A 27,774-nucleotide genomic window follows, 5' to 3' on the forward strand; every position below is an offset into this window, starting at 1 on the left:
GAATTATTGTGTAAATATATGGTAATTATTCTTGCCCACAGTGAAGGAATAATGAACCGTGCTTATGAATAGCTTAATGAGGAGCCCTAGTGTTTCCACCATTTTCCAGTTTTTTTGCTTGGTTATAATAACCTGGGCTCCCCTTGTAGCTCAGTCAGTAAAGAAAGAATCTGCCTGCAGTACAGGAGACCGGGGTTCGATCCCTGGGTTGGGAAGATCCCCTGCAGAAGGGAATGGCAACCCACTCCAGTATCCTTGCCTGGAAAATCTCATGGACACAGGAGCCTGGTGGGCTGCAGTCCATGGGGTTGCAAAGAGTCGGGCGACTAATGCTTTCTTACTTAAAATAACCTAGGTTCAGAACAGCAGCTGTGGATGCAGGCAGCAGGATGGGTAGGTGCCCGGCCACCTGTCCCTGTGTCAGCCTGAGCGATGCCGTGCTCTTCGGTACCAGCGATGGTTAAAGGCAGAGCCAAACAGGCAAGGAGGGCCCTGCTGTGAAATTTATGATTGTTCCTCAATTAAAGAGCAAAAATCTCAATTCTCTACCTAGGTGTCCTTTCTCTTCCAGCCCAGACAAGAAAAATTGTGACTCTATTAGGGGGACTGTGGGGCTTTTGGAGATGACCTTAGGCGATTAACAGCCATCATACACAGTGTGGTGTGTGTGTGGGGGGGCCTCTACCCTCCAGGATCGCCTGCTGTATAGGAGTGGGCAGGGTGGGTTCGGGTGGGCGCCCGTGGAGGGAGCTGAGGCTGAGGAGCCCCCGTGACCCACTCGAGCACAGCGGCCGTGCCTCCCCCGAGTGCCAGGCCGGTGTGTCCTTTCGCTGTCACACGGACATTGTCCATGCTTAGGTGCAGTTGATTTGAACTTCATGGGTCCACTCATACGTGACTTTTTAAAAGAGGAAATATTGCCGTCTACATGACATGTGGTTGGTGAAATTCTTGGATATGGAGCAGCCTGGTAAATGGAAGGTCGTCTGAGTTACTCGGATTCTCAGCTGCAGAGAGGGTTGGCAGCCCCCCAACTCCGTGTTGTTCAAGCTCAGCTGTACAGAGCACATGGTGTACATTATATGGTGTCTACCTTCAAGGTCAAGTCCAGGCAGTGTACATTATATGGTGTCTGCCTCAAGGTCAGCTCCGGGTGGTGCCCATTATGCGTGGTGTCTGCCTTCAAGGTCAGCGCTGTGCCTGGTGCGGAGGTCTTCGCGCAGTGTCCCTGGTTAGCATGGTCGCCGCAACCCTCCAAACCCTGCGCCCGCGCTTGTAGGCGTGGCTCTCGCCTACAAGGGCTACAAGGGCTGCGCCGCGGCTGCTCCGGGCCGGGCTGTGATTGGCTTGCGTCCCGCGCTTGTAGGCGTGGCTTCCGTAGCGCCTCTGTAGCGTCTGCTCGTGGTTGTCTCTGATTGACCCGCTTTCTGTGAGTGAGCATTTCAGCTCCATGTCTGTTGCCTTTTGAAAAAAATTTTATTTAAAAAGATAAAAAAGATTTGGCGGCTGTGCCACATAGCGTGTGGGGCCTTAGCCCCCCTACCAGGGACGGGACGCACACCCCTGGAACGTGACGTCTGATCCTCTGGACCCAGGGGAGTCCCCGTGGTGCCTTTCTCCGCAGAGCTGGGGGCCTCCTTGCACCAGCAGGCCTTGCCTCCTGCTCCCGCAGCTGCTGGCTCCGTGGCTTTGAGCAGGTAGCTCTGCCTCTCTGGTTCTCGGGTGTCCCTTTGTTAAGGCAGGAGTGGTAACAGGGCTGCCTCGCAAGAGTGCGTCGAGTGGAACAGCTGTGGGCCACGAGACCCTCAGCTCGGCCCTGGGGCCTGCAGGGTCCCCGCCGAGTCCCCCTCCGCCTGGGGCTGCGAGCGCGTCGGTGGAGTAGATTCCTCAAGGCAGGCTTGCGGGATTGCTGGTTATGCGCACGTGCAGCTGAGGTTTCCAGGGAGTGTCCCAGGTGTCTGCCCAAATGTTGCACGGAGTGACTCTCCCACCTTCTGCCGTTTAAAAGCCAGAGCTTTTGTTTTTAAGCAGGAGACTTGAGAGCAAGTTAGTCGCTTCGTTGAGCCTGCTCGCTCATCTCTGGGTTTGACTCCGTGGTGACACGTCCTGTAGACGTTGGGGTGGTGACCGCTGCGTCGTGAAGCTCTTCTGTGGAAGCGCTGACGGTGGCGGATGCCAGTGGTCTTGAGGGAGAAATTTTCTCCCTCATCGTTTCAGTACAACGTGCTTGCCTGGGAGCGAAGACGCCTCCGTTTCCTGCTCCCTGACGTTTGCAGGCAAGCGGGTCCACCCTGCTGGACCGCCTTCGTGGGTGGCTGAGGTCCGCTCATGGAGGAGAGAGGAAAGCCGTCCTGGAGGATGTTCCACCTCCTGGGCAGGTCAGGTGCTGGCTGATGCTGCGGGGCTGCGGGGAGAGGCGCCGCCTTGCTGGTGAAGCAGCGCGCGGGAAGAGAAGTGGAAGTTTCCGCAGGCCGCAGCCCCGCGGCAGGACTCGTCAGCTGTCTGCGGCAGCTCGGGGCTGGCGGCTGCCCAGCCATGCTGGGGGGAGCGGGCGGGGCCGCGAGCGGCCTCCTCGAGAGGACGGTGCCCTTCTTTTTAAAGAGACTCCTGACCATCCAAGCAAAGGGGCCCTTCGCTTTGACCTTCCTGCGGGGCTTAGGGGTGGGGGTGGGGGCGGTCACTGGGAGAGTGGCTTCCAGCCGGGGGAGAGCGGAGGCTGTCGTCTGGACCCTCCCTGGCGTTTCCGCTTCGTACTTTCTAACCGCCTGGCTGGGGGCAGTGTCCCAGCTCTGCCCTCTGGACTCAACCTCCATCCCCAGCTGCAGGAGGGCCCCTTTGTGGGGTTATTGTAAGGACTGGAGAGAGTGTGTGTTAGAAACAGGCAGGGTGGTGTCTGGGTCCTCGTGAGCCCTCAGGAACCCGCATCGTCGCTGCCATCCTGAGTGGGGACGGCTGACCCCGAGTGTGCCTGGCGCCGCCCACGGGCGCTGGTCCTGCTCTGGTCCCGTTGACACGTGCGCCCCTCCTGCAGATGCTGACCAAGGAGCAAGGCGATTCTGCACCCGCCTCTGGGCCAGGTGGATTCACTGGAAGGTGGTCGTCTGAGTATTTGACACTAGACCCCACATTTTCATTTTTAGGCACAGTCTTCACGTTCTTCTGTAAAAGTCAGATGTAAGGCTTGTATAATCCAAGTGAAAGTGAGTTGCTTGGCACAGTGCCAGGGCACGAGGGCAGGCCATCTTGCAAGAGGCATTTCCTGTCTCCTGGGACGCTCATAATCGTGATAAATGGTCCTGTTAATAGTTTTGCATTCCCTGCCTCCTTGGGTACAACGGCCAAGACTGGGTCATGAAATGCTCTTCAAGGGAAAGAGCCTGACCCGACAGAGAGCCAGATAGGAGGAGAAGGCAGCACAGTCACACCCTCTCGGCTTTTTGTTTTTCGAGAACGCTGCTTTTTATCTTGAGAGAGAAAAGGGCTGATCTGTTTCCACAGATGTTTCTGTGAGTTGTCAACTGAGCCTGCAGAGATTCTGTGGGGGGAGGAGGGGAGATGCTGGGAGCTTTGTTTCCCGCATCTCCGTGTGGTCATGTCGACACGCTCGGTGGCTCATCCCACCCTCGGTCCCATAGAGGTTATGCCTGAGCTGCCGCTTGTTCACGTGACCTGAGTAGAAGCTTCCGCGGGCTTCTCCACTGTTGGAAACTGCCAGCATGACTTGCTAAGCCTTCGGGAGCCTGTTCCCTTGGGGATGAGCAGTCTCAAGTCCTCATGCAGAGGGAGGGTGTGGGGCATTGGGAAGGCAGGCTGGGTGCACCTCTGTCCTGAGTTGAGGACCCAGGTCCGCTCGGCAGCGGGGCCTCTGTGGGGTCCGGGAGCTTCTGAGATGAGAGCAGCCCTCCGAGGTGTTGCACGGGACTCTGTGCCTGGAGGGAGGGATCTCCTCCTTTCAGACCAGATGGGCGGCCTCCTGCCAGACCCTGTCAGCAGGGCTTAGAAGCACCGATGAGAGCCTGCAGGTGTCCAAGGCTCCCCACCCTGCGGCCCACGTCCTGGGCTGCTCGTGACTCCACATCCGTCTCCTGAGGGCAGGGTTTGGGGGCAGCGGGTGGGGGAATGTCCGCGTCCATCTCGTCTTGCTGAGCCCTCACCTTCAGAGGGCTCACCACCCTCGCATGGACGAATTCTGGATGCTTAGGACACGCTCCACTTCTGCAAGCTTCCAGGTTCATCCCGGCTTGCTGCACAGATGTGCCTGGTGGTGACGCACCCGGGAGGCTCCCCCTTCCTCCTCCCGGTGCTCCCTGGGGTTGAGGACCGGCCGGTTCACGGTTCTGTCCCCTGTGTCTGCTGTGGTGCCTGCTGGAGGGGCCTCCATGCTCACGGGGTGAAAACTCCCAGAGCTCTGACTCAGTCACCCAGTGGCGTCAGTCAGTCAAATGCAGCAGCTCCTTACCGGCAGTCAGTGACTGAGCTCCCACTGCTGTTGGCTAGTTGCTGAGTTGTGTCCGACTCTCAGTGGCCCCACGCTAAGAGCAGCCCCATGCCAAGCATGTAGCCCGCCCTGCTCCTCTGTCCATGGGATTTCCAGGCAAGAATACTGGAGCGGGCAGCCATTCCCTTCTCCAGGGGGTCTTCCCCACCCAGGGAGCAAACCCGAGGCTCCTGCATTGCAGGCAGGTTCTTGAGCACGGAGCCAGCAGGGAAGCCCCGCTCTTACAGGCACTTCGCCATGAACTCTTAGTTCTATTCTGAAATGCCAAGCGTTCAGTTGACATGTGGGCTTGCAACGTGGACGGGGCGGGCCTGCGGGGGCGGTAGCCCGGGTCCCCTTGGCGTCAGGTGGCACCTTTTGAACAGCATCCCGTGCCCTGAAGATGAGGAGCGCTTCCCACAACAGACCTGGCTTGTCTGCTGCTGATGTAGCCCACGCTTTGTGGTCAATTGCTTCCCTCATGTCAGCTGACTCAGACAGCTGGCTTCACTCGGACGGTCCCGTCTGGGGTCCTGTCCCGGCCCCAGGATGCTCTGAGGACATGCACAGGAGTCCCTCCATGTTCCGGGAGGTGACAGTGGGGAAGAGAGCCCAGCAACCTTCCTGAGAAAGTGCGCAGATCCTGTGTTTTCCCCTGCTTTCCTCAACGATGAGGAGTTCCTCCAACCTTCAGTTTAACCTGGAAAGTCTCACACTGGGGAAAATCAGTGCCACTGGCAGCCTATTTTTAGTATCACTTTGGTACAGGTTTAAACAGTTACTTTATTGAACATCGTAGCTATTAATTTCAAACTTAAGAACGTGATTACTCAGTATAGTTTTCGTGCCACCTACTCAGAGCCTTTGGACTGGGTAAAATCCTGCTTGTTGAATGGAATTAAGATAATTTCCATCTCACTTTTTTCTGGTTCAGCTGCAAATCAAGGCCTTGGTTCAGAGTTGGTTTATAAAGGCGGTGCTGGAAACCAGTGGGAAGAGCTGTGTGTGAGAACGCGAGGAGGGGAAGGATGGAGACAGGCCAGGTCTGCTTGCAGACACAAGCAGAGGGTCTGCAAGTCACCTCCCCGCCTGTTGGGTTGCATAGAAAGACAATATGGTCTTTAGAGCTAATCTGAAAAAAGAAACAAGAGCGTAAATAGCTCATAATCCCCTATCTTTTTCCTCTTCCTCCCGAAATCTATTCTTCCACGCTGTTTCACGCAGTTCTTTCTTATATTTGGCGTGATGTTCTTGTTCTTAAGTGACTTTCGAGAATATATGACTGCATAGCCTACCTTCTGGGCGCTCTGTCACCGATTTACCTTTGATTGACCTGCTTGTTATTTTTCATTATAAGTAATGCTGCGATGTCTTTCTACATGTTTGTATGGAAATTAAATATTGCAGTATAAGTTGCTGAGAGTGAAACTACTAGGTGGAACAGGCATTTTGGGGGCTTTTTCTGGGGGGCTGCTGGCCACCTTCCGGAAACACCGCCTGAGGTCACATTCTTTCCTATGGTGTGGGTGTCCTCCCCACTCCCCGTGCAGCCCAGCCCGTGCTGGCGATTACAGTTTTCAAGGGGGTTGTTAACTCGATGCTAGGTATACCATTTTGATGCAGATTTTTAAAATAAGAAAGAAAGTACACTTAAAGACACTTCTTCTGTGTTTAGCCTCTCTTTCGGAGCCCTCATCCTTGACTGGTGAGGAACAGATGTCTTGCTGAGGGGTGCTGGGTACATGGCTCACAGCTGGTCGTCCTTGCTTTTTTTCTTAAATAAAGTCTGCTCAGCATGAGAGGGCTTGCACGTGTCCAGGTGCTCTGGACTTTGTGGTAACCTCAGCAGGTGTCACGGGGGTCTGGCTGTGACCCCTCGGGGGATTATTCCTGGAGGTTATCACCCCGCTGCAGGGTTGCTGGTCTGGTCAGCCTCCTCAGTTCTGAGACCTTCTGCGTGGTCTCTGCACAGTGCAGAAGCTCCAGAAAACACGGTGATGCTGTCTAGACCCCAGAGGCCCGTAGCCTTCCCTCCCCCGGAGCACCTGGTCCCTAGAACACCTTTTCCAGTGACTCTGTAGCAGGCCGGGAAGCCCAGGACCTTCTTTCTGTGGTTAATCCTTATAACAGCGCACATGAGTACTGTTGGCTTCAGCTTACTGATGATACAACTGAAGCTCAGGGTGTTCGGATGATTTTGTTGGAATCACCCAGCTGTGAGTGGGCAGCTAGGAATGGGGATTGCATTGATTCCAAAGTGCAGGCCCAGCATCCTTAAGCTGGGAGGTGAGCAAAGCAGAGATGACGTCAGGGTGACTCTCAGAGCCGTGGAGACGGCAGCTGGGACGACTGACGGCCGCCTGTGGTGGTCTCACCCACGGCAGGCGGGCTCACGGCCGCCTGCCGACACCGTCAGGTCTCTTCGCATGAACAGGGACTCAGGTTGCCTTTGAGATGTCTTAGGGAAACATCAGAGTTGATGTGGGCTGTTTGGGCAGATAAAAGGAGAAGTGGATGACAGGGGTTTGCGCGAGGAAGGCACTGCGGTGTGGAGAGATGCCAGGCAGGGCAGGGCAGGGCAACACCCGAGGAACCGCAGGAGCTCAGACGAGACGGCGGTGCTTCAAGCGACACGGGGAGCCTTCCACTGTTTGGGGAGATGCGTGTCGGTGTCCGGGGTCAAGGAAGAACCACAGGTGTCTGTAGTTACAGAACAGGAAAGGCGGGTGGGTGATGTGGAGGTGGCTGGTGTTAGGCTGCTCGAATGTTCCTTTAACTTGTAGAATCACAGCATAATCTCACGCACTCGTTTAAAACAATCTTGTGTCTTGCTGCTGTTAAAAGCATCCAGAGATTTCGGTGCAGGAAGCAGGCAGTCATTATGTCCGCTTTACAAATGAAACCTGTGCTTTTTCCAAAGACTTAATTTTGTCTGCTCGAGTTTTGTGTGTTCTGGTTCTGCATCTTCTCATGTAGATTCAGATCCAGTTCAGAGATGGAACACCCAGGCTGTTCGGCTGTGGAACGCATCAAGGAGCAGCGCCATGGGCACGAGCTGCGGGTTGGACACTGTGTTCATACGATCAACTGGAATTTTCTTATGGCTTTTTGAAGAAAATGATAGTTTTATCACAAATCATAAAAAAAAAACCTCATCATTTCTTTAAAGCAATAAATGAGATTTGGGGTGTTTGCTTTAAAATTTATCAAATTTTCAACGAGTTCAGTTCAGTCGCTCAGTTGTGTCCAGCTCTTTGTGATCCCATGAACCGCAGCACGCCAGGCCTCCCTGTCCATCACCAACTCCCGGAGTTCACTCAGACTCATGTCCATCGAGTCAGTGATGCCATCCAACCATCTCGTCCTCAGTTGTCCCCTTCTCCTCCTGCCCCCAATCCCTCCCAGCATCAGAGTCTTTTCCAATGAGTCAACTCTTCACATGAGGTGGCCAAAGTATTGGAGTTTCAGCTTCAGCATCAGTCCTTCCAATGAACACCCAGGACTGATCTCCTTTAGGATGGACTGGTTGGATCTCCTTGCAGTCCAAGGGACTCTCAAGAGTCTTCTCCAACACCACAGTTCTAAAGCATCAATTCTTTGGTGCTCAGCTTTCATTATAGTCCAACTCTGACATCCATACATGACTACTGGAAAAACCATAGCCTTGACTAGACGGACCTTTGTTGACAAAGTAATGTCTCTGCTTTTTAATATGCTATCTAGGTTGGTCATAATCTTCCTTCCAAGGAGTAGGTGTCCAGTAGTTCCTTTTCTAATGATAGCATAAAGGTGGTTAAGATAGTAGATCTTATATTGAATATTTAGTATTAAGAGTATAGAGTTCAGGGGGCTTCCCAGATGGTGCAGTGGTGAAGAACCCACCTGCCAGTGCAGGAGACGTAAGAGACACGGGTTTGATCCCTGGGTCGGGACGATCCCCTGGAGAAGGAAATGGCAACCCGCTCCAGTAGTCTTGCTTGGGAAATGCCATGGACAGAGGAGCCTGGTGGGTACGGTCCGTGGCATTGCCAAGAGTCAGACGCAGCTGAGCGCTCAGTTCTACAGTCCAGCAATACTGAGTTCAGCAGATCCTCACAGCTTTTCTGTCTTGCAAAAAGGAAACTCTACCCATTAGATAATGTGCCCTGGCCCCATGTAGCCCCAATTCCACATCATTCCTGTGAATCTGTTGGCTGTAGATACTCGGAAGTGGAGCCAGTATTTCTTTCTGCCTCGTGTGTTCATTTAGGATGATGTCCTCAAGGTGCATCCATGTTGGACACACGAAACTGTAAGTCAGTGCTAGTCGCTCACTCGTGCTGGACTCTGCGGCCCTGTGGCCTGTAGTTAAATGCTGTTCCTGTGTGTGCACACCGCATCTGGTTAATCCGTCATCTGTGGAGGAACAGCTGGGCGACTTTCACATCCTGGCTATCGTGAACGGTGTTACTGTGAACGTGAGTGTGGAAGCTGTGCCAGTGCCTCTCTGAGACTCTGCTCTCGCTTCTTTTGCGTTTGCATCCAGAAGAGGAGCTGCTGGGTGAGGGGCAGTTCTGTCTCCCATCCGAGGAAACGCGTGCTGCTTCCCACAGCAGCTGCGCCATCCTGCAGCCGCGCAGCGGGGCACGCGGGTTGCAGAGTCTCTGCCCTGACACAGCGGGCGCTGGTTTCCTTGATAACCGTCCTGATGGCCGTGAGGTCAGTCTGATCTGTTACATCAGACTTTGCCTCACAGGTGTAAACAAGTCAAGTACCGCTTGAGAGCTACCCACATTTGCCCGCTACACTACTCAGAAGGAGAATGTTTAAAACATCCTTGTCTCTTGAGTACTGACTGCAGAAGAGTATTCCAGGCCTTGACACCCTGTCAGTGTTTAAATGGAGTTATTCAGTCCTGTAAACATTGAATCCTGCTGAGTACCAGTTGAGAAGACAAAGACGACCAGGACCCAGACCTTCACGGGGCTGCTGAGAGGCAGGCAGGTTGTGTGGGGGGCGGTGATAGGGGGCTGTGGGGGGTACAGGCTGTAGCAGGAGCCCGGCGACGAGGGGGAGCGGGGAGAAGGAGGGCTCCTTGCAGATGAGATGGGAGCTCCCCTGCTGGTCGGGAGTGTGTGTGGAGCCCGTGTGGTCGGGCCTCATGCGTGGAGGGCAGCTCCCCAGGCACTGGGCATCGGTGGAAGGCGGGGGAGACCGCAGAGTGGGCCTGGTGTGTGTCCACAGCTGGGGTTTGACCTGGTCAGAGATGGGAGCCGGGGAAGCTTCCTGGTGTGTGAGCCTTGCTCTGCCAGCAACGAGATCCGTGACAGTTTAGATGAGATGAGGGCTGAACTAGGCCAGTGTTTGAGGGATGATGACAGACGACGGGGTTTACGAAGCACTTCATACAGCAGCCGCCATTTGCCATCTGCGTGTAGCTGGTGAGGAGGAGGGGCTCCTGCAGGCCACGCCCAGGTCTTGGTCTTGGGCACATCTTGAGGTCGATGTGTCTCGAGACAGACACACAGTGGTCCCAGGGCATTGCCTGGCCGGGGTCGGGGTGGGGGTGTGCTCCAGGGACCCTTTAGATTCCGATGGTGGCAAAAACTTTCAAAGTGCATGAAGGGCCTCAAGACAGGTTGCAAGGCGGAGCAGTGGGCCGCACCCTCTGAGGGAGCTGGAGAAGTAACCCTCGGTTAGCGGGGGGCCAAGAGGGATGGTGAGGTCACGGGGGCAAAGAAAGTAGGGCTGCCCTCCCAGAAGGAGCGGTCAGCTCCTTCAGATGCAGCCGCGTTGGTGGGATTCCGTCTCTGTGGCTATGGGACGCTGACTTCAGTTAAATGTTTAGGGAGGCGGTGGAGACCTCGAATGTGAAGTATTCTTTAAAGAAGCTCAAGAGGAAAGAGAGCGGAAAGGTGGGAAAAGAGGTCGGGAGGCACTTTTCTGAAAAGAGGAATTGACTCAAGCGTGTTTTAGTGGGAGGGAAGAGGTCAGCGACCCTTAGGTTGGCCCATGTGGTGGGGGCTAGCTCCACGTCCACCGCATTCCACAGCTGTCCGCAAGTGAGCCCACCCGGTCCCCACCGCAGCCCAGTTTACAGATGAGAAAACTGAGGCAGTAGATTAAGTGGCTCCAGGTGGCAAAGGCAAGGAGGAAGCCCCATCTTATAACCTGCATACATCTCGCTCATGACCGCAGCCCTGAGGGCCTCCTGGTTTTGAGGGAGAAGGCACAGACGAGGCAGAGAAGGGATGAGTAGTAGAGCTGGGGTGCAGGAGGCTCCAGACAGGGTGGGCTGCAATCTTTGTGGAATCAGTTTTGTTTTGTTTTTTTGAAGAGAAAAAGATGAAACATTTAATACATGAGAAAGACATTCAGGGACAATGTTGGAAGTCGGTTAGAGGAGAGTTCCCAAATTTGACAGGCTTGGTGCTGAAGGAAGATGCTGGAAGGATCACGTCTGTGATGAGTTTCATGCACAACTTCCTTTTCCTCATCAGTGATGTCACTGGCCCCTGTATCAACCTGAAACCCACTGCCCACCTACCCGGTCGCATCCTCTGCAGGAACGGTGGTCTTGATTTCTCCCAGCACGCACAGTGGTATTTATGGATCGATGGACTTCATAGGATTCGATCTGTGGTCAAGTCCATGGCGCTGCTGTGTTTTTAAGCTCTTGTTTCTGTTGGAGTGTGGCTGATTGACAGTGTTGTCAGCTCCAGGTGCCCGGTAGAGCGCGGCACTGACTTCAGCCGCGTCGTGTCAGCATCCACCGGGGCTTTCTGACGTCTTGTCATGGTGGTCGAGGGCTTCCCAACTAGTGGTCAAGAGCCCGCCTGCCAGTGTAGGGGATGCAAGAGGGGTCCCCTGGAGGAGGAAATAGCAGCCCACTCCCGCATTCCTGCCTGGAGAGTCCCACGGACAGAGGAGCCTGGCGGGCTACAGTCCATAGGGTCGCAGAGTCGGACACGTGATGCTTGTGAATGGCACTTGCTGAGGAATCCTATTCTGGGAATACCTGAGCCGCTGTGGCCTGGTTTAACACGCCACATTCTAAATGCTAAGACTAGCCCCTCTGAAGCACTTCTGCGCTCCAGGTGAGCCTGCAGTGGCGTATTCCCAACCCTGACCTGGGGAGGAGGGGCTTTATTATGTACTTATGATGATAAAGGATTTACTGTTCTACACACCTGCAAACCTGCCTGTGGGATGCTCATCGTAGGAGCGAGTCCGTGATGGACGAGTAGAAATCGCTAATTCCATGTTGCATTATAGCTCCCGACTAAGATACTAGCACTATTTATTTATGAGTTTATCCTGTGAGCTATAATTCATGTCCTTGGCCAATCAAATGGAAAAATGAATCACTGAGCCGTGTTTTACTTAGAAACCATTAAAGCAATTTAAGTGAACAGTTTTCCAGGTATAACTACCCAGCTCTCTGTAGGAAGGCGAGTGCAGGTGTAGGGGTACGTTTATGAATGCTCTCAGCGAGAGAGTGCGTATAATACGTCTTTCAGGGAACCCAGCAGCAGCCGTAAATCCATTTGTGAACCATTCAGATACTAGAACTTTGCAGCATGATGCTAGTTCTCCACAATGATGTTATTGAAAGAAATCAGAGGCTGAGGTGGGATGCAGGGAGGAGCGGAGCTGTGTGAGTCTGAGCAAGCTCTGGTCTGCAGTGGACCCGGGAGACTCCGTCGTCGTGTTCTTGGTGTGGGTTGTTGAGCTTTGGCTCCTTGGCAGGGAAGAGGCTGTGTTCCAGAGAAGAGCCCTTCGCTCGTGCTGTGTGATCGAGGGCTTCTGCGGCCTTCCCGGGGTGGCTGCGTACGTCGTGCTGGAGGCATCGTGTAAAGTCAGCTGCATTCTAAGAAGCAGGGCTACAGGCTCGCCCCCCGCTTGCTGTTCCCCCTCAATTCAGACCCTCAGCCTCCATCGCTCCATCCCCTCCGTGTGCTCGCCTGTGGAAGGAGAGGGGCGGGTGTTACCTGACTCAGCTACGGTGCCCAGCGTCGGACTTTGAGATGACATGCCCGGGAGCTTCCGCTTTGTCCTGCTAGAAAAGAAGCCTCTGCAGACACTCTCTGGCCTGTACACCAGCAGCTTCCAACAACCCTCCCAAGGCAGCTGCTCCCTCGCCTCGACTCCTCCAGCCAAGACCGGAATCCAGAAGGGCTGCCTCTGGTGTGTTGCGGCGCTCCACTCCCGGCCGTGCCAAGCGCGGCTGCGCGCTCATCTTGCTCTGTTGCTTCCTCAGGCTCTGGCTCATCTTTTCCTTGTTTTGGGCTCGTCACCGTTCCCAGGCTGCTGGGGGCTGGCTGCGGCCTGGTCCTCGCAGCACTGACGCTGGAAGACTGACCTCTGCCCTCTCCTCCGCCCCTGAATCAGCGCTAATTCCTCCAGCACGGCGTCCGCAGCCACCCCGGGAAGGCCGCAGAAGCCCTCGAGCTCACAGCACGAGCGAGCCGGCAGGCCCTCGTCAGGCAGCGGAGACCCCCTTCCTGGAATTTCAGTCCGTCCACTTCCCTCCCATCAGGCCGCAGGGAAGGCGGCGACCGCGATCCTCCCTGTGATGGTCTTTGGTTACTTTGTCAAAAGGCATCGACACACAGTCTTCAGAGACTTGTGGGAGACAGTTGTGAGGTGAGGAGTTGTGGAGGGCCCCCGCGCGGCAGCGCCCAGCCCCGAGGTGCCCTCACTGATGGGCCCGGTCTGGCTGCTCACCCCTTGCTCTCCCGAGTGGACAGTGTTGAGTATCGGTGTTGTCGTCCGTAGGCGTTGCCCCTGGACCACCGGTCTCCGTGGTGATTCTCTCTGGATCAGGTCCGGTGGGCCTTTCACAGGGAAAACATCTGCCTGTATTTCAGTGTCTTCAGCATTCGCGTTCCATCACCACATATTTAGTAATATCTGTAACTGCTATCTGCATTCCACAGTTAGAGCAGACATTTAACGTTTAGTTGACTTTAAAATGTCAATTTAGAAGTTCCTAGTAGGCGGAGCCTATTTCTCTGAGTATTTGTAATCCAGTAATTGAACTTCTGTTCCTTTGCAGGTAAAATTAATCCCCCCAGTCGGCACTACAGCCTGAATGGGAGAAAGTTGACAATTTCTGGCAGACGGCCATGCATTGGCACCTTCTCATTTAGCCTCACAAAGCCAAGCATTCTGGTGAGAGAGCAGCTGCATTGCTGGGCTCTGCCCGGCTTTCTGTGCCTGTGTGCCTGGCACAGGGCTTCAGGGCTCCCTGCGGACAAGGATGATGGTTTCATGCGCAGGAAGACTGGCATGCATTATCCTCACCTCTCTACCGGGGGAGAAAAAGTGGCTTCCTTCCCTTCTCTCCAGCCAGCTGTCAGATTTGAAAGCCTGCCCCAGTTTACGCTGTCATACACTGAGTTAGTGGGTTGAGTGATGAGAGCTGGCAGAAACCCATTAGTGATTGCCAGTTGCCAAACAACCCCCCAAAAAACCTGGCCACAGATATCTAAGAAAGCCAGGATGACAAAGATTTGCCTCTAGGTTTCAGCACATTGATATATATATATATATATATATATATATATATATATATATATATACTTTTTTTTTTTTTTGGCTCATTCTGACTACAGATCTCCCATTACAAAAGAAACGCAACATTGAATTAAAAATGATTTCTTTATGGGGTATAATCTCTTAACTAGGATGACTTGCTCAGAAAAGCTTGCGTCAGTTACTTTCAGATACTTTGTAAAAATGTCAGCATCTGTACCATGGGGAGAGCACTCGTGAACAAAAGGCTTGTCTGGGTTCCCTCAGGCTGTGGCTGGAATCCCAAATGAAACCGGCTCCCAGGTGGCTAATTATCAGTCTCTCCATCCTGCCAGGAGTCTCTGGCGAGACTGAGGATGCTGTCCAGGCAGCCTCACGGAGCTTTATAGAGCTTTTCTGGGGTTTTCAGTGTCCTAGAAAAGATGCTGGTGGGTCTGAATCTGTTGTACTGAGGTTGGATGTGAGTCTGGCAGTTAAAACATCAAGTGTGTAAAACAGGTGCGACCCTTTGGATTTCCACCATTGGTAGGAAAGTGAAAGTGTTAGTCACTCAGTCTTGTCCTATTCTTTGTGACCCCACGGGCTGTAGCCCGCCAGGCTCCTCTGTCCATGGAATTCTCCAGGCAAGAATACAGGAGTGGGTTGCCATTCCCTTCTGTATGGGATTTTCCCAACCCAGCGATCGAACCCGAGTCTCCTGCATTGCGGGCAGACCTCTACTGCCTGAGCCACCAGGGAAGCCCGGAGCCTGAGGCCAGAGGGATCCAAGCAAAGACCCTCTGCCTTCACAAACCTCACGCGAGTCTCAGCCTGCTGGGCGAGGGGGCTGAGCTCCACGAGGGTTTGTCTCGTGTGTGCGTCTGACTGAATTCTTGGCAGCTTCATCTGTAGAAGACACTTCATTTCCAGGAAATCTAATTTCAAGACTAAAAGCCTTTCCCAGGTGACCTCTGGACCGTCTTCCTGGCTTTGAAAATGAAAGCCTGGGAGTTAATGTTTACACTGCTCTGTGGACGCAGCGACGCTCACCTTGTACTTGTCCAGCAGGCGTCCTGTTGGGGTTTGAGTTAAATGTATTGATACGACTCTGGATCCTAGGTCGCCTCTCCTCATTTGTACCCCGCCCCTCACCTATTCATTTGAACCCAGACGTGCCCCAGGAGTGGTCAGACTGGAGATCAATACAGTTTCCATGCACGCGTTTAAGGCGCTGTGATTCCGCTACTGGGAACATTTTGCATTTCTTGTTGAACAAAGTCCTTCGTTGCAGTTAAGTGAGCACATTAGCGGAAGTGTTGCATTTTACCATGCATGAACGGAATTTCAGTCAGCAGGCCAGTGATTGCGGCGTTCCTTCCTGAGCATCGCACGCAGCCTGTGAAGACTGTCTTGAGTGCGGAGGTACACCTGAGTGTGTTTCTTGGGAACTGGCAATGTGTAAGCAGCTCAAAGGCATTAAAACCTGAAATTCGTTTTGAAATGGGCTGGACGAGGGTTTAAGCATTTATCTAATTTGCTGTTAGAACCGCCCACAACACGAAGAAGGCTACGCTCAACTATGCATTATGAAAATTGGCATTGACATTAATTCACTTCCTGGGCCTCTGTTCGGTGGATGGATGATACACAGAATAAGGAAGATTTGCTGGAAAACATGGTCTAATCAAAATAGACTGTCACAGGCAACTATAGGTTGATGATACATTATTTGCAGATAAAATTGAAATTATGCAAAAAGAAAAATATTGAGAAGGAAAAAATTTAAGCTTTATTATTCAGTGTTTCAGAGACCTTCTAGCTATAAGGTTGTGCTGACTGCCTTCCAGCGATTGTTGATTAGTACCTTTGTAATGGAAGGCGATGGCACCCCACTCCAGTGCTCTTGCCTGGAAAATCCCATGGACGGAGGAGCCTGGTGGGCTGCAGTCTGTGGGGTCGCTAAGATTCGGACATGACTGAGCGACTTCACTTTCACTTTTCACTTTCTTGCATTGGAGAAGGATATGGCAACCCACTCCAGTATTCTTGCCTGGAGAATCCCAGGGACAGGGGAGCCTGGTGGGCTTCTGTCTATGGGGTCACACAGAGTCAGACACGACTGAAGCGACTTAGCAGCAGCAGTGGTATAATTTATTGAAAGCACTGCATTTTAGGGCAGCGTTTTAGACTGAAGGTTGTCAGACATTTTAACATTATAAGTTAAACATTGAAAAGTAGCTTGTGAAAATGAGAAAATGCTTATTCTGTGCGAGCTAATTGTGTGAATCAATGATTTAAAGCGCAGCTTGGGTGTTACAGCACCAGATACGTGTTGGAATGGACCCAACCAAACGAGAATGTTTCCACCTGTAACTTGTTATCTGACTATGTGTGTCTTGGTTTATCTGGTTTCTTTAAAAAAGAAAATGGTTTTAGACTTCTTACATCGATGTTTAGCGTGAATACTCATTTTACCCTCACTGTGATTAGGGCTGAGAAAGAGAAGGCCAGATACAAACCAGTTCATTTGCTTCTTGTTCGTTGGTTTGATGTGGGGGAAGTCTAGCACCTTTGAGATAGTATTTGGCAGTTATCAGAAAACCTCAATTTTTGGCAAGTTTTTGACTTACTACTTAAGTGATGGCTGGAGGAAATTTAGTAGCATTTTTGAGGTCTGCTTGTGAAACGTGGAACATTCATGAAATACGGGGGAGGGGAGTTCCAGTGGCTCCCATTCAGTGGTCAGAAATGCTTCTCTGGGTCTCAGGGTGCCATGTGGGAATGCTACATTCAGGCAGGTAACACCTTCATCTTGGCATCCTGTGCACAGAGTTCTGTTGATGAATGAGCATTTTTAATCAAGACTAGTGCTCTTTCTGTGGAAGGGAAAACTTCGGAAATGTTTCATGCCTGCTTAAGTGTATCTAATAGCCCTAGATGGTGTATCCTCTCTCTCTCTGAAATTGTTTACGTCTCACAAAGTTAAGTTTTTGAGGACAGGTTCACATGTAGGTGTTTGCTCTAGTGTTCTTTCTATTTTTTAAGCTTTATATTGGAGTATAATTGAGTAGGGCTTCCCTTGTGGCTCAGCTGGTAAAGAATCCGCCTGCAGTGCGGGAGACCTGGGTTCAATCCCTGGATTGGGACGATCCCCTGGAGAAGGGAAAGGCTGCCCACTCCAGTGCTCTGGCCTGGAGAATCCCATGGATTGTATAGTCCCTGGGGTCGCAAAGAGTCGGACCCAGCGGAGTCACTTTCGCTTTCCCGGTGGAATAACGATGCGGTGTTAGTTTCAGGGGTATAGCCGCGTGAGTCAGTTAAGCATGGATCTGTTCTTTTCCAAGTTCTTTTCCCACTTAGGTTATTACAGAACATTGAGCGGAATAACCCTAGCCCTAAAGAGAGGAAATGAGAGTCCAGATGGAAGTCAGACCCAGTCAGCAGGTCCTGCCGGTCGCTCAGCCCGTCTTCTGTGTCTGTGCATTTGTGCCTTCCATCCCTTCACGTAAGCCCTGGGTACCAGCCAGGCGTCTTCCCTGATGCCGCGCCAGCCTGCCAAGGGCTGCTCTGCGTCTCCTTGGTCCCCTCCACAAAGGCCCACGCTGGACGTGTGAATGCATTTCTGCCTTGGGAGTCTCTTAATTTTGTAGGAGATACCAAGAGAAGTTCTTGTTTTACAAGAATCACCGAGTCACGCACGTCGCCGCTGCTGGGGGACGACTTTTCTTTATTTGAGGGCTCACCGCCATGGTTTAGTCGCTCAGTCGTGCCCGACTCTTGGGACCCCGTGCACCGTGGTCCTCCAGGTGCCTCCGTCCGTGGGATTCTCCAGGCAAGAGTACTGGAGTGTCTTTCTGTGTATGTTGTGAGTGTTGCCGAAAGACTTCCCAGGATAATTTAACAACTGGTAAGTGAATCCACAAATGGAGACTCAGAAGTGACTGCTCTGTGACTTTGCCCCTGAACCTTCTCCTGAGCTTCTCACTTGCCTGGTTTGCAGGACGGTTTGCAGTGGCTGAAGCTGTGAAGTGTCCCAGTGCAAGGACGCAGTGCCTCCCCCTTCTCAGAAAGTGGATGTGCTGACACTCTTGGTTTCCGAGAGTGTTCCTATGAACTTCATCCCAATTCACTGACATTCTCGAGTAGCTGAACTCTTGAACTTGAGCAGCACGTGACTTCCTCAGATGTGCGTTTGCCTCTGGACTGAGGGTTTCTGGCTTTTCGGCTTAGAGATGCTGGTCTGTGTGTAGAGTTAGCGTTTTCTGTGTTTGATTGTTGTTGGTCATTTGAGAATCCTGAAATCCTCAAAAACAGGCCAGATTGTTCTTTCAGATACACTTCGACATTTAAGGGTGATTATGTCCTTACTGTAAAAATAGAAAGTGAGAAACCGTCTCGAAGTCCCTTTCGTTTCCTTGCCCACTGGGGCCAGTCATCCTCAAAGCATGGTCTGTGGGTCCCTGGGGGTCTTAGCTTTTCAGAGGCTCTTCAAGGTCAGGCTTGTCGTCTTGGTAACACTAAGTGTTTCTTGCTATTCCGTGGTGTTGGCATTTACCCTGACGGTGAGCAGGCAGTGGTTGGTGGGTGAGACTGCCCTGGACCACCACCATATGCTTGTGATGATAAGAGAGCACTTTCCCTGAAGAATGTCCTCCGTGAGGGACTTCCTGGTGGCCCGGTGGTTAAGATGCCACATTGCCAATGTAGGGGGTTCGAGTTTGATCCCTGGTCCAGGAACTAAGATTCCACATGCCACGTGATGTGGCAAGAAAAGAGTATCTCCAGTGGAGCAGTGCCTGCACGCCCAGTCACGCAAGACCCACCAGGCTCTTGTCCATGGGATTTTCCAGGCAAGAACGCTGGAGTGGGTGGCCATTTCCTCCTCCAGAGGACCTTCCCCACTCAGGGATCGGGCCTGAGTCTCCTGTATCTCCTTGCACTGACAGATGAACTCTTCACCACTGAGCCAGCTGTGAAGCCCCTGTGTCTTGTAGTGAGGTCCATGTAGTCTCTGCTGACTTTAGACTCGGCAACATTTGTGTTTAACCATGATTGAGAAAGATGCTGTCATGAATTTTGGTGCCATTTTCCTTTAGAAAACAGCGAGATGGAGATGCCCTCCTCTGGATTTTCTTCCTCGGGGAGCAGGGCGTCAGAGTAGCACCAGGTGGACTCTGGGTTGGCTCGCACTTGAAGAGCATGCCCTTTGTAATTCTCTGTGATCCGCCAGAGATTAGAAGCTTGCTGTAAAGTGGCAGGTTACCTATACTCTATCAGCTGTAAATTATTAACTTTTGGCCCAAAGGTATTCCCGAGACTCCAAAGCGATTCATTCAGGAATACCTTTGTCAGAGCTTTTTAAACCAAACCACCTAATTTTCTAAGAGTGTATACTCTTAAAGCATATTCTTTGGTTTCCATAAAGACCAAACATTTTCTTAAACTTCCTGCAACACGAGTTTATCTTCAAAGGAGCAAGACAGCTTTCTGGCCCCGCCTCCACCTGCCTCAAGTGGCGGACGGTCTCCGTGGAGGTCAGGCAGCTGTACGTGACGGGCTACCAGCACCGTCAGATCGTGTGTGCCCCCCTGTCCTGGGTGACTCTTTGGGACCAGGGACACAGCGGGCATTCCCGCGATGTTGAGTGAATGAGTGGGTGGATGGCGAGACGCCGCCTTGGTTGTGGCCTTTCCTTAATCACCTGCGAGTATTTGCAAGAACTCGTCCTGACGGAGTCTGCACCCTGGTTAACTGCTCTTACGAAGGCGGGTGACTGAGGATGGAGGTTCAGGCTCACCACCTCTTGGGCGGCGGCATCCTCTAGCCTGCAGGGTGGGCAGCAGCTGTGTGGCCCAGCAGCGAGTGGGCCCAGAAGACAGGGGCGAGGGTCGGGGCTGAGCAGAACGTGGGGCAGAACAGCATCACGTAGCCCCTGGTGTTCCTGGTGGGTGGGCAGGGGACAAGGGCAGGAGAGACGGGGTGAGTGAGTGATGAGGAGTTCAGACTGCAGGGGCAGGCTGTGGGGGGCTGGAGGGTGTGGCTGCCTGCTGTGGGCGGACGTGCAGAGCCAGGTGCCCTCTGCGGGCGGACGTGCAGAACCAGGTGCCTGCTGCGGGCGGACGTGCAGAGCCAGGTGCAACAGTCTGTCACTCCGTCCAGAGTGGCCACGGAGGCTTTTCAGGACTGACCCTGATAATATCAATGGCTGACGAGCGCCCATCACGTGCGAGGCGTCATGCAGAGATCAGTCTGTTCGGTCCACCAGACAGTTCTGAGCAGGCGCTGTGATTACCCTCATCTTACACGTGCGGGGAAGTGTAGTTGTTCAGTCGTGTCTGACTCTTTGCGACCCCATGGACTGTAGCCTCCAGACTCCTCTGTCCATGGGATTCTCCAAGCAAGAACACTGGAGTGGGTAGCCATGCCCTCCTCCAGGAGGTCTTCTCAACCCAGGGACTGAACCCGAGTCTCCCGCATTGCAGGCAGATTCTTCACCATCTGAGCCACCAGGGAGGCCCATACAGGCGAGGGAGAGGGTGACAGACCGTTAAACAAGCCGAGTCCTTCCGGGGACGGAGGGCGGGGCCCTGGTCCCCGCCGCGGCCCTGAAGCCTGCCTGTCCTCTTCCTCCCTCCCGCTGGGCAGGGTCCCGGCCCCCACTCAGGGCAGCTGCTGTGGGCGCCAGAATCTTCGCTGTGCTTTGCTCGCGTGGGGTCACCTTCACAGCACCTGAAGAGATCCTGGAACTCTGGCCTTTTTTTTCTTTTAAAACAAAATAAAAAGACTTTGAAAATTGCCAAACCCACAGTGGAATTTACAGCAAATGCCCCTGAGCTCACGTGCTGACTTGGGCCCCGTCCTGGAGTCCCTGCCTGGTGGCATCCCTGCCTGGTGGGCAGGTGCGAGGTTTTCACGGTGGCTCCAGTCCCGCGTTGCCTGGTGGCTGCCTCTGTGGCTCATCCTTTTCTGACCCGAGAAGATCGCTTCCGGCCATCCTCACTCTTGGAGTCTTGGCGGTCTCTAACTGCTCAGAGCTCAGGTCTTAAGTCTAACAGGCGGACTCGCAGAGAGCACCCGGCCCTGGTGAGGAGGGCCCCCTGCCTCCAGCACGGCCGCAGGATGGCAGCCACCTGTCGCCTTGCTGCCCAGGCACGCGTGCTCCCCCTCCTGGCTGCCTCTTGGGCAGAGGGGGAAAACCTTGACTTGCTAGGAAAAGAGTGACCTGAACACGCTACTGAATTCCCATTTTAAATCTTCATTTTTCGGCTGTGCTGAGCCTTGGTTGCTCTGGGGGCTCCTGGAGTCGCGGCGAGTGGGGGCTGCTCGCCAGTCACCGCGCCCCTGCTCCTCAGCGCGGCGGCTTCTCCTGGTGTGGAGCACATGCTCCAGGCACTCGGGCTTGGGACTTGGGGCCTGCGGCCTTCGCTGCTCCGTGGCACCGGGGTCCTCCTGGACCAGGGGTGGAGCCTGTGTCTCCTGTATTGCGGGTGGACTCCACGACGGAAGCACCGGGGAAGCCCCACGAACCCCCACATTAACACGACTGCGCTCTCTATGGCAGAAGAAGATGTGGGTTAGGCTTTCATCTCCGTTCCCCAGATGCGTGCTGAGCTGCTGTTTCCATTGTTAATTCTTACACTAGAATATGAGCTGTGCTGACCTGCAGAGACACTGCTCACCTTTCTCTTCCCAAATCGTCCTCAGTTGAGCGTGGCCCCCTTCCTGGGGGTGCAGACAGCTCAGCGCAGTCCCTGCGGGCTTCAGCAAGCTTGCCTTTTGCCATCTATGGACGCAGCGCCCTTGCCTTTGGAAGGAAGAACTGGAGTGAAGGAAGGTGAGGCTTGTTGGAGAAGATGGGGGTGGCTTGCTGGTTCCTGTGGGGTAAGTTCTAAAAGCCTCCCTACTTGCAAATGAGCCCAGTTTAATCATCCTGGGAGATGATGGGAGAGTCTTCAGGTCACCTGTCTGCCTGCCTGCTCCTGGTTCCCAGTACTTCTGAGCCAGAGGCTCCCAGCAACCATGTCTCCAGTGCTGGCTGAATGAGTGAACTGCCCCTGTGTCAGGGACTCTCCCCGAAGCCTGTGAAGACCTGCTCTGTCTAAACTTGGCCACGAGTGAGAACTGGCTACACGGAAAGGGGAGAGAACGTGTTTGGAGGGTTCCTGACGGGCTGCTATGGCAGTCTTTAAAGTTTGAGACCAGATTTTGGTCAAGTAGACAGGCGGTCTCTCTCGGCCTGAAGCCCTGGGATTCAGTGATGTCGCTGTGCCCTCCATTCTCGCCTTTCTTGATACTTCAGAATTCTACGCAGAATTTCACAGAATGTCTGAATTTTTCTCTCAAGGAAAATCGACCCTGAAAGAAGGAAGGGCTGGAATGCCTGCTGGCTCTTAGGTAGCGGCTCATTTTGTACCAAAATGGAAACATTCTGAGGTCCTGAACTAGTAGGTGAATGCCTGATGGCCTCCATCAAAACTTGGCGTGATGGCTTTCTCCACAGGACCCAAAAGAACACGGCTTCTCTGCTCTCAGCCCACCCGCAGACCATCTCTGCTTTTACTCAGAAGGGAAGTGAAACGCAAAGGATATGGTTGAGCAAAGCAGATGGGGAGAGAAAGTCAAGTGGAAGTTCGTCTGTGCGGGGGCGGGGAGCCTGGGGGGGGCGAGGGGGTGGGGGTCGTCACAAGTTCACGGCTTTTCTAAGGAAGCACTTCCCTAGAAAGTGTCAAGCTTTCTCCCTCATGACGGAGCCGCCCTTTGTCTCTCAGCTCTGCCGCTGGTTTGCACACACATGTCAGATGTGGCTGGAGCAAACGCTGGCAGGTGTGCTGAGTGTCTTCCAGCCTCACGGGGCGGGCTGCGGAGCCCTTTTCCTTCTCTCTCCCGCGTTTACTCTTGCACTTTCTGCATTGTCTCTGTAGTTCTGGGTTCCTGAAGTTGGCTTCTGTTTCTGAGCTCAGGGCATGCTACTTGTGGTCGTGAGTCAGAATGTACACAGCGCAAGCTTTCTCTGTTGTCTTCATACCAGGACATTCCACCACTGAGAGCATGGAGCGAGCCCTCAGACACTGCAGGTTGCTGCAAACACGCACGTCACACGTGTGAGAAAGCTGCAGGCATGCCGCGAAGGCATGCTCGTCTCAGGTCAGGGTTAGGGAAAAAGACCGAAAGCCAGTGATTCTTGTCAACTTCAGGGCTTGGCACAAAAGCCCTGAGGCCGCAAGCAGACAGGCTCAGCCCAGCCGGTCTCAGCTTGACCGCTTCGTCTTGAGATCCAGGAGCTGTGGGAGCCTCTTGTCAGGTCACTGTTACATACCGTGATCCTGTAGTCTTAAACCGGCGGCTGGATTATTTACAACCATCTTAAAATTCACCAGACACAGGTGACATAGTGCTCTGACCTCGTTGGTTTGAAGTGATGCTGCAGAGAAAGAGGTGCTGTTGGCACCCTGGGGTCTGCTAGCAAGGGCAGTGGGCGTTTATCACGGAATTCCCCTTCTCTCGTCTCACCGAGATGGTGGTGCCTGCCTGAGAGCCGCGAGGATGTCGTCGCTGTAGTTATCAAGCTGCTTCGTGGTTTTTTGGCCCAGATTCCTGCCTGATGCAACCTTTCCTCCACCACAGTCAATAGCTATGCCTGACGTGATTGGGATTCCACACTTAGAGATCTTTGATATATTTGAAATTTTGATTACTTTTAGTCTTATTTTCCGAATAATCTAGAAACAGTAGATTTACTGATCAAATGAAGACTGTGGAATGAGGATTAAGAAGGGCTCCGATCTCTTCCAGGCATCTTTAGAAGCATCATTTACATTCCGCAATTGCTGACCCAACCCAAGATGGTCCCCTGAGGGCTGCCGCCTGCGAGTCCTGGTCACCCCCGACCCAGGCCCCTCTAGCAGACTGTTGGGGAGGCTTTTAATGCCGCCTGGTTTTCTTCCCAGGTGATCCGCAGTGATGATTAGGGTTTGCTTGAATGGCCTACCCCCAGCTGAGAAACACAGTCGTATTATGCAGTGAGAAATATTTAAAGCACGTTTAGCCTTGCAGAACCTTACACAGACAGCTCTAATCAGGCTGGGAGCGCTTCTCTGGAGCGGAATGTGTTTAAGGAGTCAGTCTTAAGTGCAGGTGATGTCCCGTTTTTCAAACAGCGCGCTGTTCCCTTCCTCTGTGAGCTCTTCTCTAGCTGCAGTGCGCTTTAGCTAATAGAATCAAGTGCTCTGGTTCAAGTTTAAAAGCATAAAAACCCTGTTTATGAACAGTTCTCTTTGACACCTTGTAGCATGATGAGCAGGCAATGGCACCCCACTCCAGTACTCCTGCCTGGAAAATCCCATGGACAGAGGAGCCTGGAAGGCTGCAGTCCAGGGGGTCGCTGAGGGTCAGACACGACTGAGTGACTTCACCTTCACTTTTCACTTTCATGCATTGGAGAAGGTAATGGCAACCCACTCCAGTGTTCTTGCCTGGAGAATCCCAGGGACGGGAGAGCCTGGTGGGCTGCCGTCTTTGGGGTCGCACAGAGTCGGACACGACTGAAGCGGCTCAGCAGCAGCATGATGATAACGCAAGAGTGGAGGGGGGCTGGGACCTCCTGTGGGGAGGCCAGTGTGTCCCCCCAGCCCCGCCGCCGGCGTCTTTGAGAGGAGCATCCTTTTTTGGCCCAGGCCTGTCTCTCTGCTTGCCCTGTGCACCTTCAGCATCTTTTTGATAAGAAACTGCAGGTATTCTCAATATTAGGTGTGATTTTTCGCTTATATGATATAGACTCTCCTTATTATACAGAGAGTCTTCTAGAAATTCATTGGTTTATAAAATAATATTTGGAGTAAGAGTTTGGGATAGAGATAAAAGTCTTCTGAATCTCAGAAAGCCCATCTGTGGAAGATCCATAAGATCTGAATGTGTCTGTTCTTCCTGTGTGTTTCTGTGCCGTTTCTATGTGAGAGTCGAGTAAAACGCCATTCGCATATGAACATCCAAATAACAAGTGTGGCTCCCCTAGCTTGTAAAAACCATGCGAACCGTGTGGTTTTGAGTTAATGCCGGCTGCGGCTTGCTGATCAGCGAGGGCCGCTGAGTTCCTCTTCCCTTTCTTGACTAATTTGGGGAAGTGGCTCCTCCGAGCTGCCTCCCCCTCCTCCTCTGCCGGCGTCCAGACACATCACTTCTCGAGTCAGGGCCGTGGCCCCTGAGCCCACTCACTGGTGTCCCCCGTGGCCCAGGCTGGCTGCATCCACTTTCTCCCGAGTGTGGTGGTGGTTTCGCTGTCCTGCCCGCCCAGGCCAGCGCTTCCTGTCGGGCTGCATCAGGAGAATTGCTCTTTGCTTTTTATTATGTGAAGGGAATTTGTCAGCTCCCTGTCAGACCATTATTTGAGTGCTTTTGGTTTCATTGTCGAAGGTGCCAGGGATGGTACTGGTGTCTCTCACTGCAGAATCGCTTGAAGGCATATTCACAGTACCGTCCCGCACGAGAAAAAGTGTGGAGTTTCTGTGACTTGATTGCCTGATCCTGAAACTGAACAGTGTTGATGGGGGCGTGGGGGGGGGCGGGGCATGAGAGGATGAGATGGTTGGATGGCATCACTGACTCAATGGACATGAGTCTGAGCAAACTCCAGCAGATAGTGGAAGACAGGGAAGCCTGGCGGGCTGCAGTCCTTGGGGCCACGAAGAGTTGGACACGACTAAGCAACCGAACAACCAGCAGCAATATGGATGGAGTGACTGCCTGGAGCTCAGGAAGAAAGCCTTGTCGTTTGCAAACCCAGTGATTCCCAGGAGCACATCACGGGTGTGTTTGGATGTCACGTGTGCTTTGGAAAGCCCTGAGGTTAGCCCCCATGTGAACAGGATTAACTTGCAGGGGCAGGATGGTCTCCTGAGGAGGACTCTGCGAGGTGCTGTGACTCAGGAGGGAGGGGACACGTGCAGGCCAGGCCTGGTGCCGCCGAGGCAGGTTTTGCTCCTGTGGTGCCTCTGAAGCACCTGTTGTGGCCAAGGCTTCATAGGTGCCCTTTCTGCTGCTGCTGGTTGTTGCCTGTGCGGATCTCTGGACTTGTGGGAGCCATTTTGTGACCACGAGGACAGCTGCTGATGGCAGAGGATAGGTGGGTTGAGTGGCTAAATCGGTCAGCCCTGGGGTTTTCCTGCCACAGGCTTTCCTTGTTTTACAAGATAAATACCCCTTATTGTTTGAGGCAGGCAGGCACTGGCAAGCTGTGGCCCATGGGCCACCCACAGCCTGTTTTTCCTCGTTTTACAGGAGCACAGCAACACCCACACTGCTCCCTATTGTCTGTGGCTGCTTTTGCCTTATAACTGGAGACTCGACCAGGTGTGAAAAAGGCTTGAGCCATATGTTGTGAAATGGTTACTGTCCAGCCCTTCAGAGAAAACGTTTGCTGACTCCTGGTTCAAGTCCGTTTAAGTTATATTTTGTATTTACCTGAGCCTTTCCTACAAAGATGTCACCTCGTTTTGTGCCTGTGGACTGGAGGTCGTTGTGCAGACCAGGGCTTGGTAGGTCAGAAGTGGAGTCCAGACTGCAGATGCGTATTTAAGGGTCAGGAGAGCCTCCTGAGAACCAAGGAGAAAGGAGTGTCCAGGAACTGGGTCGTAGGTCATGTCGCGTTCAGATGGGCTGTGGCGTCAGCACCGTGGCGGCAGCTGCTTAGAAAGAGGAAATGAACGAGAAGGAAGAGCCGGGCTGGGAGACTACTGTCTTAGATGAAGGGATCTGGTCTTGGAAGTGAGATGTATCTTGAGGGTCTCAGATATTGGGTTGGCTGAACAGTTCACTTGGGTTTTTCCATAACATCTTACGGAGGAACCCAGATGAACCTTCTGCCCAACACAGCACAAGCGATCGTGTTTACTCTGATGGTCCCGGACAAGGAAGGAGCTGAGTGCCGCTCTCACAGCTTCTGTGATGCCTGCTCTGGGGCGTCGGGCACAGAGTGAAGGAGCGAGACCCTCGGCTTGTGACTGGCTGATGCCCCTTTGCTTTTGTGAATAAGCCCATCTCTCCTTCCCGTGGTCAAGGCCAAACTGATGTTACAGGCTTCAGCCCCACATGCTGGCAGCCGCTGCTCTGAGCTTGATGGTTCTGGTGCCTGAGTGAACGCGGCTCAGGGAAGCTGATGGGTGGATTTGACAGCAACCATGTGTGGTCAGCAGTGAACCCACAAGCCTTTGCAGGAAGCAGACCGAAGCAGAGGCGTTGAGCTGTCCTCAGAGTGAACAGGAGAGAAGAGGTGTCAGAGAGCCAGCCGGAGCTGGGGCTGATTGATTGGAGCAGTTTTGGGAAGAAAGTGGTTGGCACCATACCACCCGCGTTCATGGGGGAAACTGCCCAAGGCGTTTTTTTTAAAAGTCTATTCCAGAAAAGTCGAGTTGAAAGCTTTGGAGAAGATGGCTCCTCCTCGCAACAGGTATTTAATTTTGATGAAACAGAGGGAGTGAGGGATTCTTAAAGACGTGATGGTAAAATTAGACATCTGCTGACGCTTGGACCACCTGAAGACGTCACCAGTGGGGTGCGTGGTGGGTTCCTGCAGGAACTGGGTCGGAGCCTGGTTTCCTGGACGCCAGACTGCAGCCCCCCAAGCACGTCTGCAGCTGGTGGAGCTGGTCTTACTTGTGCTGGAGCCTCGAGGCTCCGAGACAGGGCGGGAGGCTGATCCTTCATCTGCACCAAGCTTTGCTTTCCCCGTGGGTGGTGGCTGCCTTGTCTCATCTCATCCTCAAGGGGCCTGTTGAGGGGTGGGCTGCAGGTGGGAGTGGGGACCAGGC

At 53.2% G+C, this 27,774-nt stretch overlaps 1 protein-coding gene across 3 annotated transcripts in view; it reads left to right on the forward strand.

Moving 5' to 3' along the window:
- Positions 1–27,774, forward strand: part of PRKCA (protein kinase C alpha) — a 288,858-nt gene that overhangs the window by 65,539 nt on the left and 195,545 nt on the right. The window contains exon 1 of one of the 3 annotated variants that reach the window (XM_060395903.1): positions 741–27,413. The exons of the other annotated variants lie outside the window; for them this stretch is intronic. The gene's annotated coding sequence lies outside the window, so the exon portion shown is untranslated. Of the gene's footprint in view, positions 1–740; positions 27,414–27,774 lie in introns of those variants that run through there. 3 annotated transcript variants of the gene reach the window in all.

This window comes from Ovis aries, chromosome 11 (assembly GCF_016772045.2).
Source record: "Ovis aries strain OAR_USU_Benz2616 breed Rambouillet chromosome 11, ARS-UI_Ramb_v3.0, whole genome shotgun sequence".
Classification (NCBI taxonomy): domain Eukaryota; kingdom Metazoa; phylum Chordata; class Mammalia; order Artiodactyla; family Bovidae; genus Ovis; species Ovis aries.